Raw genomic sequence first — 12,018 nt, 5'->3', positions numbered from 1 at the left:
GATCTGCCCCTAAGGTGGGCAGGAATGGCTAAAATGTGAGTACAAAAAACAGGGACCGACCCTTCCCTAAGGGGCTGCTCCCTGACATGCCCATAAATGTATCTCTTTTGCCTAGTGGGCTTTCTGCCCCCCGGGGGGCAGATCAGGAGCTATTGCCCCCATGTGCCCCTCAGAGAGGGCAGAAAGACTGTGGCTATTGTTTTGTGATGTGGGGGCATTGGCACCCCCATTTTGGGCTACCCCACACCTGAACTATTAAAAGAAAATAGTCCATGGCTCCCAAGTGGGATTACTGCCCCTCAGGGGGGGGCAGTTTGGGGGCTATTGCCTTCAAATTCTCCCAGTTGGGGCAGGAAGACTGTCCATTTGTTTTTGAGTGGAGTGGAGGCACAGGTATGCCGTTTCTGGGATACCCCCACTGTGCCCTGGCTAAATAAAATACTCCCTGGTACTTAGTGGGCTTTCTGCCCTCCTGATGGGGCAGATCAGGGGCCATTGTCCCATATGACCCCCAGGAGGCAGAAGAGCTGTGCCTGTTTTTTGTGTGGCTGGGTGGGGGGCATTGGCATGCCCATTCTGGTCAGCCCCCACCCCTAAATTACACAAAAATGTAATACCTGGTTCCTAGTGGGTTTTCTTACCCCTGGGGGCAGATTGGGAACTAGTTCCCCCATCTGCCCTCCAGGAAGGGAACAGAAAGACTATGGCTACTTTCTTTGGCAGTGGGGGTATTGGTATGCCCATTCTGGGCAGCCCTCACACCTAAATTTACATTAAAATGTAATTCCTGGCTCCTAGCGGGATGTTTGCCCCCCCCCAGGGGGCCAGAAAGTCTGGCATCCTAGTGTTTGGTTGGGTGGGGGCATTAGCATGCCCCTTTTGAGAAAACCCCTTGTAATAAACAGGATTAACGATGTTGTGAAGTAAATGAAGTCTTCTTTATTTCAAGATCATCCATCTAAGCGTCCCAGCCACAGGAGGTTAAACCACAACTGTCGCCTACAGAACACTCTGGCTATACACCATTCCAGATTCTACATTCTAGATCCCAGACGAATGAAAGGGACAAATATATAAATTAAGTACAGAAACATGAACATTTGATACAGGATTACCACACACCTCCCCCCGCACATAACAAAAAAAAACACAAGAAGACAAACTAGTCACAGACATAATCCTGGAACTTGGAAGGACTAGAACGAGTGCGAGAACTCCTACGCAGAGGAGATGCATGCTGAACAGGGTAAGACTGGTGAGTAGAAGACTCAGTAGAAGTAACATAACGTACAGGAGCAATTCTATTGAGGTTCCAAATACGCCCATCATCAAGTCTCACAGCATTTTTAAACAATTTAACAACCTTATGCGGAATGGAGAACTTGCTACCTCCGCACTTCTGTGGAGACCTAACCCGTACACAGTCTCCAACATTGACTAACGTAGGAGCAACAGCATGTCTAACATCAAAATTCACCTTCATCTTCCTGGACTTGGAGTCTTGACGAATCCTCCACTGAGGATCTTCAGGAATACTAACATCAGAACCATAACCTCTCATCCAAGATTGAAATAGTTGAGTGTTAGGAGTACGACCTCTAAACAACTCAAAAGGAACCTTTTCTGTTGTGGAATGAGGAGTTAAACGATATGCTAAAACTTTTTCTTGAATAGCATTTCTCCAGTCACAACCTAGTTCTTTAGCAGACTGTATAGCTTCCTTCAACACACGGTTGAATCTTTCAACCATCCCGTTACATTCAGGATGATAGAGAGAGCATTTTCTATGAACAATGCCCCTCTTGCACAGAAAGTCTTCCACCTCCTTTGAGACAAGTTGTACTCCATTGTCACTTAAAAAAAGTTTCAGGGAGACCCTCTCTGCAAAATACCTCCTCTAAGAACCTTATAACATCTCTGGTTTCAGAGCTCTAAGTGACTTTGACCTCTGGCCATCTGGAGTACATATCAACAAGGACTAAAACAAAGAACTGACCAGAGTTGGAATGGATCTTTGTCCGACAACCTACATTCCGAGCAATCCCTAACTAGCCGTTCTACCACAATATCAACCCCCGGCCACCAGAAGTGCACCCGAACCCGCTCTTTAGTCTTTGAAATACCCTGGTGGCCATCGTGTGCAAGACAAACAATCTTCTCTTGCAAAGCACTAGGTGTAACTAGACGAGAACCTCGCCATAACAGATCTTTGTGTAGAGAGTTCATGTCTCACATTCCAAAATTTTATTGCAACCTCAGATAATGATCTAATGCCTGTCCATCCATAAGACACAAACTGGCAAACCTCAAGTAACACTTTGTCATTCTTTAAAGAATCTCACCATTCCATCTCCGAGACAACACCATCAACAATCTTGCACACTTTGAATGTGTCAAACTCCCAGAAGTCTTCAGAGTCACATACATCATGACATACAGGTACCAAACGTGATAGACAGTCAGCAACTTTGTTGTCAACACCAGGAATGTATTTGACAAGGAAGTCAAAATCTTGCAAGGCAATGATCCACTTACAAATTCTCGAGGAAACTGTATTAAGATCTTTTTTGCCAAACAAATACTTTAGAGGCTTATGGTCAGAATGAACAAGAAAAGAAGAACCCCACAGAAATTTCTTTAGTTTTTTGATGGCCCATTAGATACAAAGTGCTTCTTTCTCAATAACAGAATATTGTAATTCTGGTCCAACAAGTGCCCTAGAAAGAAACATAATGGTTTCTTCCTTCCCACCTTTGAATTGTTTAAGAACCGCCCCCAAACCTTTAGAGCTTGCATCTGTGATTAAAATAGAGTCTAAGGAAGTGTCAAAGCTCTGTAAGGAAGGAGCTGATTTGAGAGCGTCCTTGACCTCTACAAATTCCATCTAAATTTCACACCTTTTTTTAAAAGAGATCCAAGAGCATGAGTGTGAGTAGCGAAATGTGGCACAAATTTATTATAATATTCAGCCATACCTAAAAAAGTTACGAGTTCCTCACGTGACTGAGAAACAGGCAAGTTGTCGATAGTTTTGACTAAGCTTTCTTTGGGTTTAACACCATCAGAAGTCAATTTGTGCCCAAGATATTCTATTTCGTTAAGATTAAATCTACATTTATTCCCGCGAAGCGTCAAGCTTCTCTTGCTAAACCGTTCAAGAACACACCTAAGTCTCGAATCATGCTCAGCTTGTGACGAGCCATGGATCAGCACATCGTCTTGATACATTTTTACTCCCTTTATGCCCTTCAACACATCTTCCATGACTCTCTGAAAAACAGAGGCGGCAGAGACAAGTCCAAATGGAAGACGAGTGAATTTGAAGGTCCCAAACGGGGTGACAAAGGCTGTCAGATCCATGGAATCAGGATCAATTCTTACCTGATGGTAAGCAGCACGCAAATCTAGAGTTGAGAAAACACATGAGTCCTCCAGTTGCGTGAGCATTTCAGCAATGTTGGGAAGTGGATACTTGTCCGCAACCACAGCGCGGTTAAGTGTGTGCAAGTCCACACAAAGACGCACCTCACCTGAGGCTTTGCGTGCAAGAACAACCGGAGCCAACCACTGACAAGCTTCAGTCTCTACAATGATACCGTCCCGTTTCAATTTCTCAAGTTCGAGACGCATAGAATCTCTCATGGCAAGGGGAACATTCCGTACCTTGCAGGAAATGGGACTTGAACCAGGCTTTAAAACAATTTTGTGAACATAATTTGAAAGGCAACCCAGGTTCTCATTGAAGACTTCACGGAATTCAGATAGTAGATTCGTTTTGAAATCCTCTGTGAAAGCAACTTGCTTATCGTGAAGTCCTACACTCCTAATATTTTTGGAGACATCTGAACTTGTTAAATCCCTAAGAACGATACAAGGATCTGCCCCAGGGACTAAGGAAACTCCTAGATCGGCCTGGTGAAACCAGCTGATGATGCTGTCACCCCTACATGAAATGTATATTTTTCCAGCTGTTAATCTCTGTTTGTATTCTATACTAGCAAGGAAGTAACCAAAGAGTTTTATGGGTTGCCCTCCATACGCCAATGGTTTGATATGAGGCTTATGCACTTCCACTTTACCTTGTAACTTTAAGTCAAAGAAATCTTTCGGTATAAGAGAAATCTTAGCACCCAAATCAAACAACATTCTAATGTTACAAACATTCACCAGGACACAATCTACAGGGCCTTTACACTTGTTGAGAACACCTGTTGAGATAATTTCCCCACAATGCAGACCTTCAAGTTCACTTTCAGAGTCAACTTCATCAAAGAAGATTTCTTTAACACGTTTGCTGGACTTGGGTTTCTTAGACCTACAAGCTTTAGACACATGACCAATTTTCCCACAGGTGTGGCATTTGGATGAAAGAGCAGGACAAGATTTGTCATTAGCAAGATGACCATAAAGATCGCAATGAAAACATTTGACACTATTATCGTCTTTCCATCTAGAATTGGATGAAAGATAATTAGTAGGTCGACTCTTCGTGCTTGGGTCAATGTTTTTTTAAAGAAGTTTTCAAAGAGGACTGTTTTTGAAAGCCTTTGTCAATAGACTGAACTTTTTCTTGACCTTTTTCTTGGCCTTTCTCTTGAGAATGAACATTTTCCTTCTTTTTAATAACTTCCACACATGCCACAGAATGTTCAATTCTCTTCGCTAACTTGATGACTTCATCAAGATTCGGATCATCCTTTTGCCAAAGTTCGTCTTTTATTTTTTCTACATTACAACCAAGCATAAACTGGTCACGAATGCGTTCCTCTAATGAACTTTCAAACTTGCAAGTAGCTCCCAATTTGCGTAAGGCTGTAATGTAACTTTCAACAGATTATTCTGTTTGTTGAACGCGTCTTCCAAAATGGTATCGTTCTAAAATTGTGCTGAGTCTTGGAAGGTAATGTTTATCCAACTTGTTTAGAGCAATTTCAAACTCATTAAGATTATCAGCTTCATCATCGTCAAGATCTGGAAGGTGCTCAAAAACATCTTGACCCTCTGAGCCTAAACAATGCAATAAAAGTGAAAACTTTCTCTCTGCGCTTAGAGATACCCCACAAACTCTGGCGTAGTTAAGAAATACCTTTTTCCACTTAGACCAGCGTATTGGGGGATCCCCAGGATCAGAAAGAAAGAATGGTGCTGCTGTTACATTCTGTATTTTTTAAAAAGAAAAACAAATAAACAATGTAAAATGTTGTCTTTGCTTGTGTACCTGAAATAAATAAACACAAAAGATATTAAATATTCGCTTGCACAGTAAAGTAGGCATAAACCAAGTCACCATTCACCAGTGAGTTAATAAGACATACTGAAAGTTTTCCGCTTTAGCTGTGTTTGTCAGCGAGATATGACAAACAAAGGGCTGTGTTTGTCAGCGCAAGGTAAAACAAAAAGGTGTGCTTGTCAGCGTAGCGTAGAAACAAGTGGTGAAATAGCTGTAGGCATTCAGGATACAGCCTTGTATGAGAGTTGCTAGGATACGTGCAACACAACAGCGTAGCAGCGTCAATTTTAAACCAGGAAGTGTGCCAGCTGCTACGTCAGCGAGTTTCTTAAAGGCAATGGCCCTCCAGATATCGCAGTCAGCAACCTTCAGTGAGTTTCTTAAAGGCAACGGCCCTTTAGACAGCACAGTCGGCGCCTTTCACGCTGTGTCGCACTAGCAAGCCCCAACGTGACGCGCTCGATGCAGCGCGCGACACCCTGAGGATCTTGGATCGTCGTGTTTACGGGCTCACCGCAGCAATGTGATCGATGAAACGAAAACAGAGCACGGGAAGAATCCTAGCGTGCCGAAGCCTTGAATAGGTGAGTACACGAAAAATCCCCCCCAAAAAATAAAAGGTCGAGATGGCAGTCATGAGCGTAGGCGTAGAGTTAAAGAGCAAATAGTACAGGATGAGGCAGCGATCACATTAAGAGAAAGTTATGAGAAGTGAAGTGGTAGTCTCTTAAGCAGCGCGGTGTGTTAGGACGCTTACAAGGTCAGATCTCACCTCACGAAGTATCGTTATGAAATTCAACTGAATGAAGTAAGAGAGTTCACCACGGGTTTCTGTCTCTTTGATCCCGGTCGTGGCAAGTGTAATAAACAGGATTAACGATGTTGTGAAGTAAATGAAGTCTTCTTTATTTCAAGATCATCCATCTAAGCGTCCCAGCCACAGGAGGTTAAACCACAACTGTCGCCTACAGAACACTCTGGCTATACACCATTCCAGATTCTACATTCTAGATCCCAGACCAATGAAAGGGACAAATACATAAATTAAGTACAGAAACATGAACATTGGATACAGGATTACCACACCCCACTTCTACATATTCAAAATAAAAACATCCCTGGTGCCTAGTGTGCTGTCTACCCCCCCTTGGGGGCAGAAGTACTGTCTCATAAGTGCTTGGTGGGGTGGGGAATTGGCATGGCTATTTTGGGCAGCCCCCACCCCTTAATATTCAAAACAAAGAAAAATCCCTGGTGCCTAGTGTGTTTTGCGGCCCCCCCTGAGGGGGGCAGATCAGGGGCTATTACCCCAACTGTACCCCGGGGGGGCAGAAAGACAGTCCCTTTAATTTTTGGGAGGGTGGGGGCATTGGCATGTCCATCTTGGGCACCCCAACCCCTACATATTGAAATAAAAATAATCCCTGGTGCTTAATGTGCGTTTTGAAATTGTCACAAAAATTACATTAAAAAATGATAAAGATGGAAAACACATACCTGTTGCCATGCATAATTATATGAAGTGGCCTACCTGTGACAGTTCCAAAATGGATATGGAGAGCTAGGAAGCAGCCTACAGATGCCTGGTTCAATGAACCACTAATCATGGGAAAAAAGTGCTGTAAAAAACTTGAGCGCACTAGGAAGAAAACTTACGATGCCACAGCAAAGAAACTATACATGGACGCCATCAAAAGTTATCACAAAAAGATCAATAAGACAATCGCAAACTTCTTTGCTGAGAAAATCAAAATTAGTTGCAATCCCTCTAAGGAAATGTTCTCTATAGTCAACAAACTGATCAAACCAGAGGTTACTTTGGGGCTGGCGGAAGCCTCCAACAACCTCTGCAACAATCTGGCAGATCATTTTGTTAATAAGGTGAATTACATCTTCTTCCATTTTAAAATAAATGATGTTACAGAAGAGCCAGACTCTTTGGTTAGAATGACTGATATAGCGCAAGGGGCAGGCCTGGACCAACTGGTGTTACTGGAGACAGATTCTATCTCCTTCATAATGCACCAGGTTAAATCAGAATCCCCAAATGATCCACTCAAGCCAGAATACATTTTGAAATGTCAGGAGAATATTATACTGGTTTTCCTGGAACTAGCAAATCTTTCTCTAAGTACTGCAGTTGTTCCAAGGTCTTGGAAATATGCAAAATTCGCTATAAACACGAAGTGCCAAGTTTTGCTGCTCTGATACAATATTATTCACCCATGAGAGCCTTACGCTCAGCAGACTTGAATCTGGCCTCCATACCCTGTCACAGAAGAGCCAGAATGGGAAGATGTTCTTTTCGTGTCCTTGCACCAACACTTTGGAACTCTATGCCATCTTCGCTAAGAAAGACTCAAAACCACTTACATTTTCTAACTAAACACCTGGTTGCTCTTCTTAGCCTAGCCTGCCTTATTCTACGCCTTACCTGTGACCAGTGCCAGGAAGACCCCTTCTGGAAGCAGCTGGGCCCTTTAGAAATCTTTTTAACATAACATATCCCAGCCCAAGTGGGCAACTAGGGAATACCTCTGCATGCAGAACTCAACACAATGTGAATATCATACTTACAGAGATTTTGTGGTCAAATGGAGTGAACATATTATAAATCTATATTACATACAGATCCAGATCCAGAGTTCATCAAGAGTATACACTTGCATGCATCTTTAGTCTCTCTTATCGACATGCATGTAGACAACATTCAAGAAAGTCCCCATCACTCTTATCTGTGATACATAGTGCAGAACACCCTCCTCTGTCTAGGAAGAAAAAGGTAGGGGAATCCCAGAAAAAGTTCCACCCCAGCATATAGGGATCCCCTTCCTCAACAAAGATGGAAAACTCACATTGTAACTCATAAAATATAAAGTACAGAAGGAACAAAGCCAAAGTTAATAATCCCCTAGATGTACAGTTAGTTCTTCCTCCATATTGAAACAATTCAGGCTTTTAGTGTCTAGATCTATTATGTGTCTAGATTCTTTCCTTCTCATTGCCAGGGTTCTGTTCCCTCCTCTCCAATTGAATCGGACCTGTTCTACCACCAAAATGCATTTCAATAAAATGTCTTGCAACAAGGTACTGGGGATCACAGTTGTTGGTGGCACTCATATGTTCCAAAATACGTTTCTTGAATGCATGAATTATAGTACCCACATATCTTTTGCTGCATGGGCATTTAAGTATATAGATGATAAACTATGAGTTACATGTAAGAAATTGTGTTATACTCTTACTTCCTTTCCCATAGGGGACCTCATATTCCTCTTTGCTCTTACTGATCATCCAAGCCGTACATCAGCTGCATGGAAATAAGCCTTGTAGTGTCTGACCTCTCTTCCCATCTATAATCGTTATGTCATTGAGTACCTAAAGGACTCTGAAGGAATGACCTCCTGGTTTGGTACACTCGGTTTCTCACTGATCAGCCTTTGTATAGTGGGATCACTCTTCCAGATATTCCAGTTCTTAAGAATCATATTCAGTACTGACTTGGACCCACTATTGAATGATATGATCATGTGAGGGGTAATGTGTTTGTTTCCTCCTTCAGTGCTTCTTTTGTTGTCAAATAGATGTTTTTGTGATCTGTTTTCCTAACTCTCTTAATGGAATTGCTAAGGACGGATTAAGGTTAGCCTCCTCTTTGAACCTGGACACCATCAACTTTTCCTCCTTGAGTTAAAAGTCTGCTATATTGCAGTTTCTCTTTTCCCTCTGGAGCTCCCCACACAGGATGCTCCATTTCAAGGCATCCGAGTGCCCACTGAGGGCATGGAAGGGACTAGTTCCTGCTGTTGATTTTCTAAAGAGGCTAGTCTGGATTTTATTGCACCTAATTCTACTAGAACATCCAGAAATGCAATCCTCTCTCTCTACAGTGTGAGTAAATGCTACTTTAAGGGTACTAATTTCTCTTAATTTGTCCATAAAACCAACAGATGAGCTCTCTGATCCTTTCCAGATAATAAACAGGTCATCAATATATCTCAGCTCAAGGACAGCCTTTTTAATTTCATCGGAGGTGGTTGGGTCTGTGGGCACTTGCTCCTCCCACCAACCATGAAAGATATTAGCAAATCTAGGAGCAAAGCAAGTGCCCATCACAGTACCATGGATCTGTCTATAGAGAGTGCCTTTTCAAAGAAAAATATTGTTTTTTAAACAACATTTGATCATATCAAGAATCATCTCTGTATGGGTAAAATAACTTATAGGCCTGGCTCACAAAAAATATTTACATGCTTCAATGCCTATCTCATGTTCAATGATTGTGTATAATGAACTGATATTTAGGGGACTATTTACCAAGATTTAATGATGTGTTTGCATCACAAAGTCCTGCAAAGCAACGCAAAATCTTTTTTCACCTATTTACTTTTCAGTGTAAAACCTGTTTTACGCTGGAAAACAACTTGAGAGTAACGCAATGTAGCGCATAGCACTGCTTTGCATAACATAGCACCAAGGTGGCGTACAATGGGTGGTGCCCTAGCCTTAGCCAAGGTGGGTTGGAGCTTGCTTTTCATCATGACAAGTGGGAAGATAGAATGAAAACTTGGGAGGAAAGGGAATGACCAAGAGAGCTGGACCAGCCCAGCCTAGCCTCCTCCAGGCTCTGATAGGTGCAGACGGGTTTGCTCTTAGCCCAGACTTCGCCAGGGCATGTGCCTGGGCATGTTATGCATGTATCCTGTGCTGTAGGAAGGATAGATTGCTTTTAAGTGCTGGATTTTGTCATACCCCTCTTCCACAGTACCAAGTGGACCCCTGGGGGACATAGTCCATCCCCAACAGAGAAATACGGCAGTGCTGTGTTCCATGCCACATGAAGAAAGGAGTACTTTTAAGCACTCAATTTCGGTATGCAGCATACCCCTCCTCTACAGCACCAAGGAGATTGCTGGGCGATGTAGTCCCACCTCATCAGGGAAATATGGAAGTGTTTGTGCCCCATGTCGTGGGTAGAATAGAGGGCTTTTAAGTGTTCGATTTCAGCTTGAGACATGCCCTTTCACCACAGCACCAAGGAGACTTATGGAGGATGTAGTCCCACCCCAGCAAGAAAAACAGCTGTGCCTGTGTACCCCTTTACTTTAAAGTGTGCTTTTTGGTATTTGGTGTAAATACATTCTGGGATTTTTGAGAAATTTGCATTTAAAAAGGGGCACAGGTTGGGAATGAAGGGGTGAATGGTGATACAAAGTTAGAAACTGTTGGTGTCTAGATATGCTCTGATTAGTACAGTAAAAATGGATTAGGGGATCCTGATTGGTTGACCGCAACATGAAACACCTAGATTCCTACTTTAAAGAGAATATGAATACATCTATCATGCATGCCATCATGTGGAAGGCCTTTAAAGTAACCCAAACAGGAGATTCCATACAGACCTCAATAGGGATGAGAAAACATATAACCCAACGAATCAATACATTGGACAGCTACATCCGAGACTGAGAAAATAAATCAATCACCAACAATACCTCCCATGCTCCTTTACATGTGGCTAGGAAAGAACATGCAACCTTAGTAGAACAACATCGCTGCATAGATTATACAGCATACACTGTCCACCAGCATGTGGAAGCTGATAAATCAGGATGAGTACTTGCCTGGTTGGTAAACTGGGACAAACTAGACACCATTTTGACACATATTCCTGATGCAGGTGGGTTTCTTTACCAATCTCAAGTATCCATCAATGAAGCCTTTTGTCAATACTTAAAGCTTTGTACACCAGCACTACACTGGTTCAATTTGGATATAAATAGTTATTTAGATGCCCCCCTTCCCTACACTCCCACATTCAGATATGACTGAACTAGGATGTCTGATCTTTCTTCAATAGTTAAAGATACCATTTCTCGATTGACCCGTGGGACAGTCACTGGTGTGAAGTGAATACTCCTTGAATTCTGTTCCTCACTCACTGAAAAAGTGGCTCCCAAGATGGTCGAGCTTTATTACGAGGTATACCCACAAATGCTTCTTCCACCTACCACTGAGAGGCACTGATCACAGCCCTTCTGAAACCTGGCAGACATCCTGAGCAGCTCTCATCATAGAGCCCCCTCTCCATCCTTAATGCAGACTGTAAAATATTGGGTAAAATCGTGGCTTACAGACTACTGCCACATATGACATACCTGGTTCATACTGACCAGAATGGTTGTATCCTGGGCAGAAGTGCATCTCAAAATATTCACAGATTGTTTAGAATTACTATGCCAGGCCCCCCGAAACATCCTAATTCGGCTGTGATAACAATAGATATAGAGAAAGCCCTTGTCTCTCTTAGTTGGAAATTCTTACATAAGGCATTAGACCACTTTGGCCTGGGCAAAGCATTTCATAAATGGATTAAACTCGAATGGGCCGCGTGATCTCAGAATAATATCAAGCACGTCTCTTATTTGTCCTACCAAAAGAATCACTCTTAATCTGACTACACCTAGTTGGCAGAGGATGGGGAATCCCTAATGTCAGAGTGACAGACACAGTCTTACTATATATCAATGACCTCTTGCTATATCATAGATACAAGGAAGCCAATATTGTCAAAGTCATTAAAGAGCTAGACACGTTTAGTGACAGATCGGGTTTAAAGGTGAACTAGGATAAATCAAACCTCTTTCCACCAAGACAGCTGGCTCTGTTGGCCTGGTGTTATATCACAACTGGCCTTTCCAGGTGGAAGATTAACACCTTTAAGTATTTGTAGGTATGGGTCTTTCATGATTAGTCAGTTTTCATTGAAGTGAACATGGGGCAAGCAG

This window comes from Triturus cristatus, chromosome 11, assembly GCF_964204655.1.
Source record: "Triturus cristatus chromosome 11, aTriCri1.1, whole genome shotgun sequence".
Taxonomy (NCBI): domain Eukaryota; kingdom Metazoa; phylum Chordata; class Amphibia; order Caudata; family Salamandridae; genus Triturus; species Triturus cristatus.
This window is presented reverse-complemented; position numbering follows the sequence as displayed.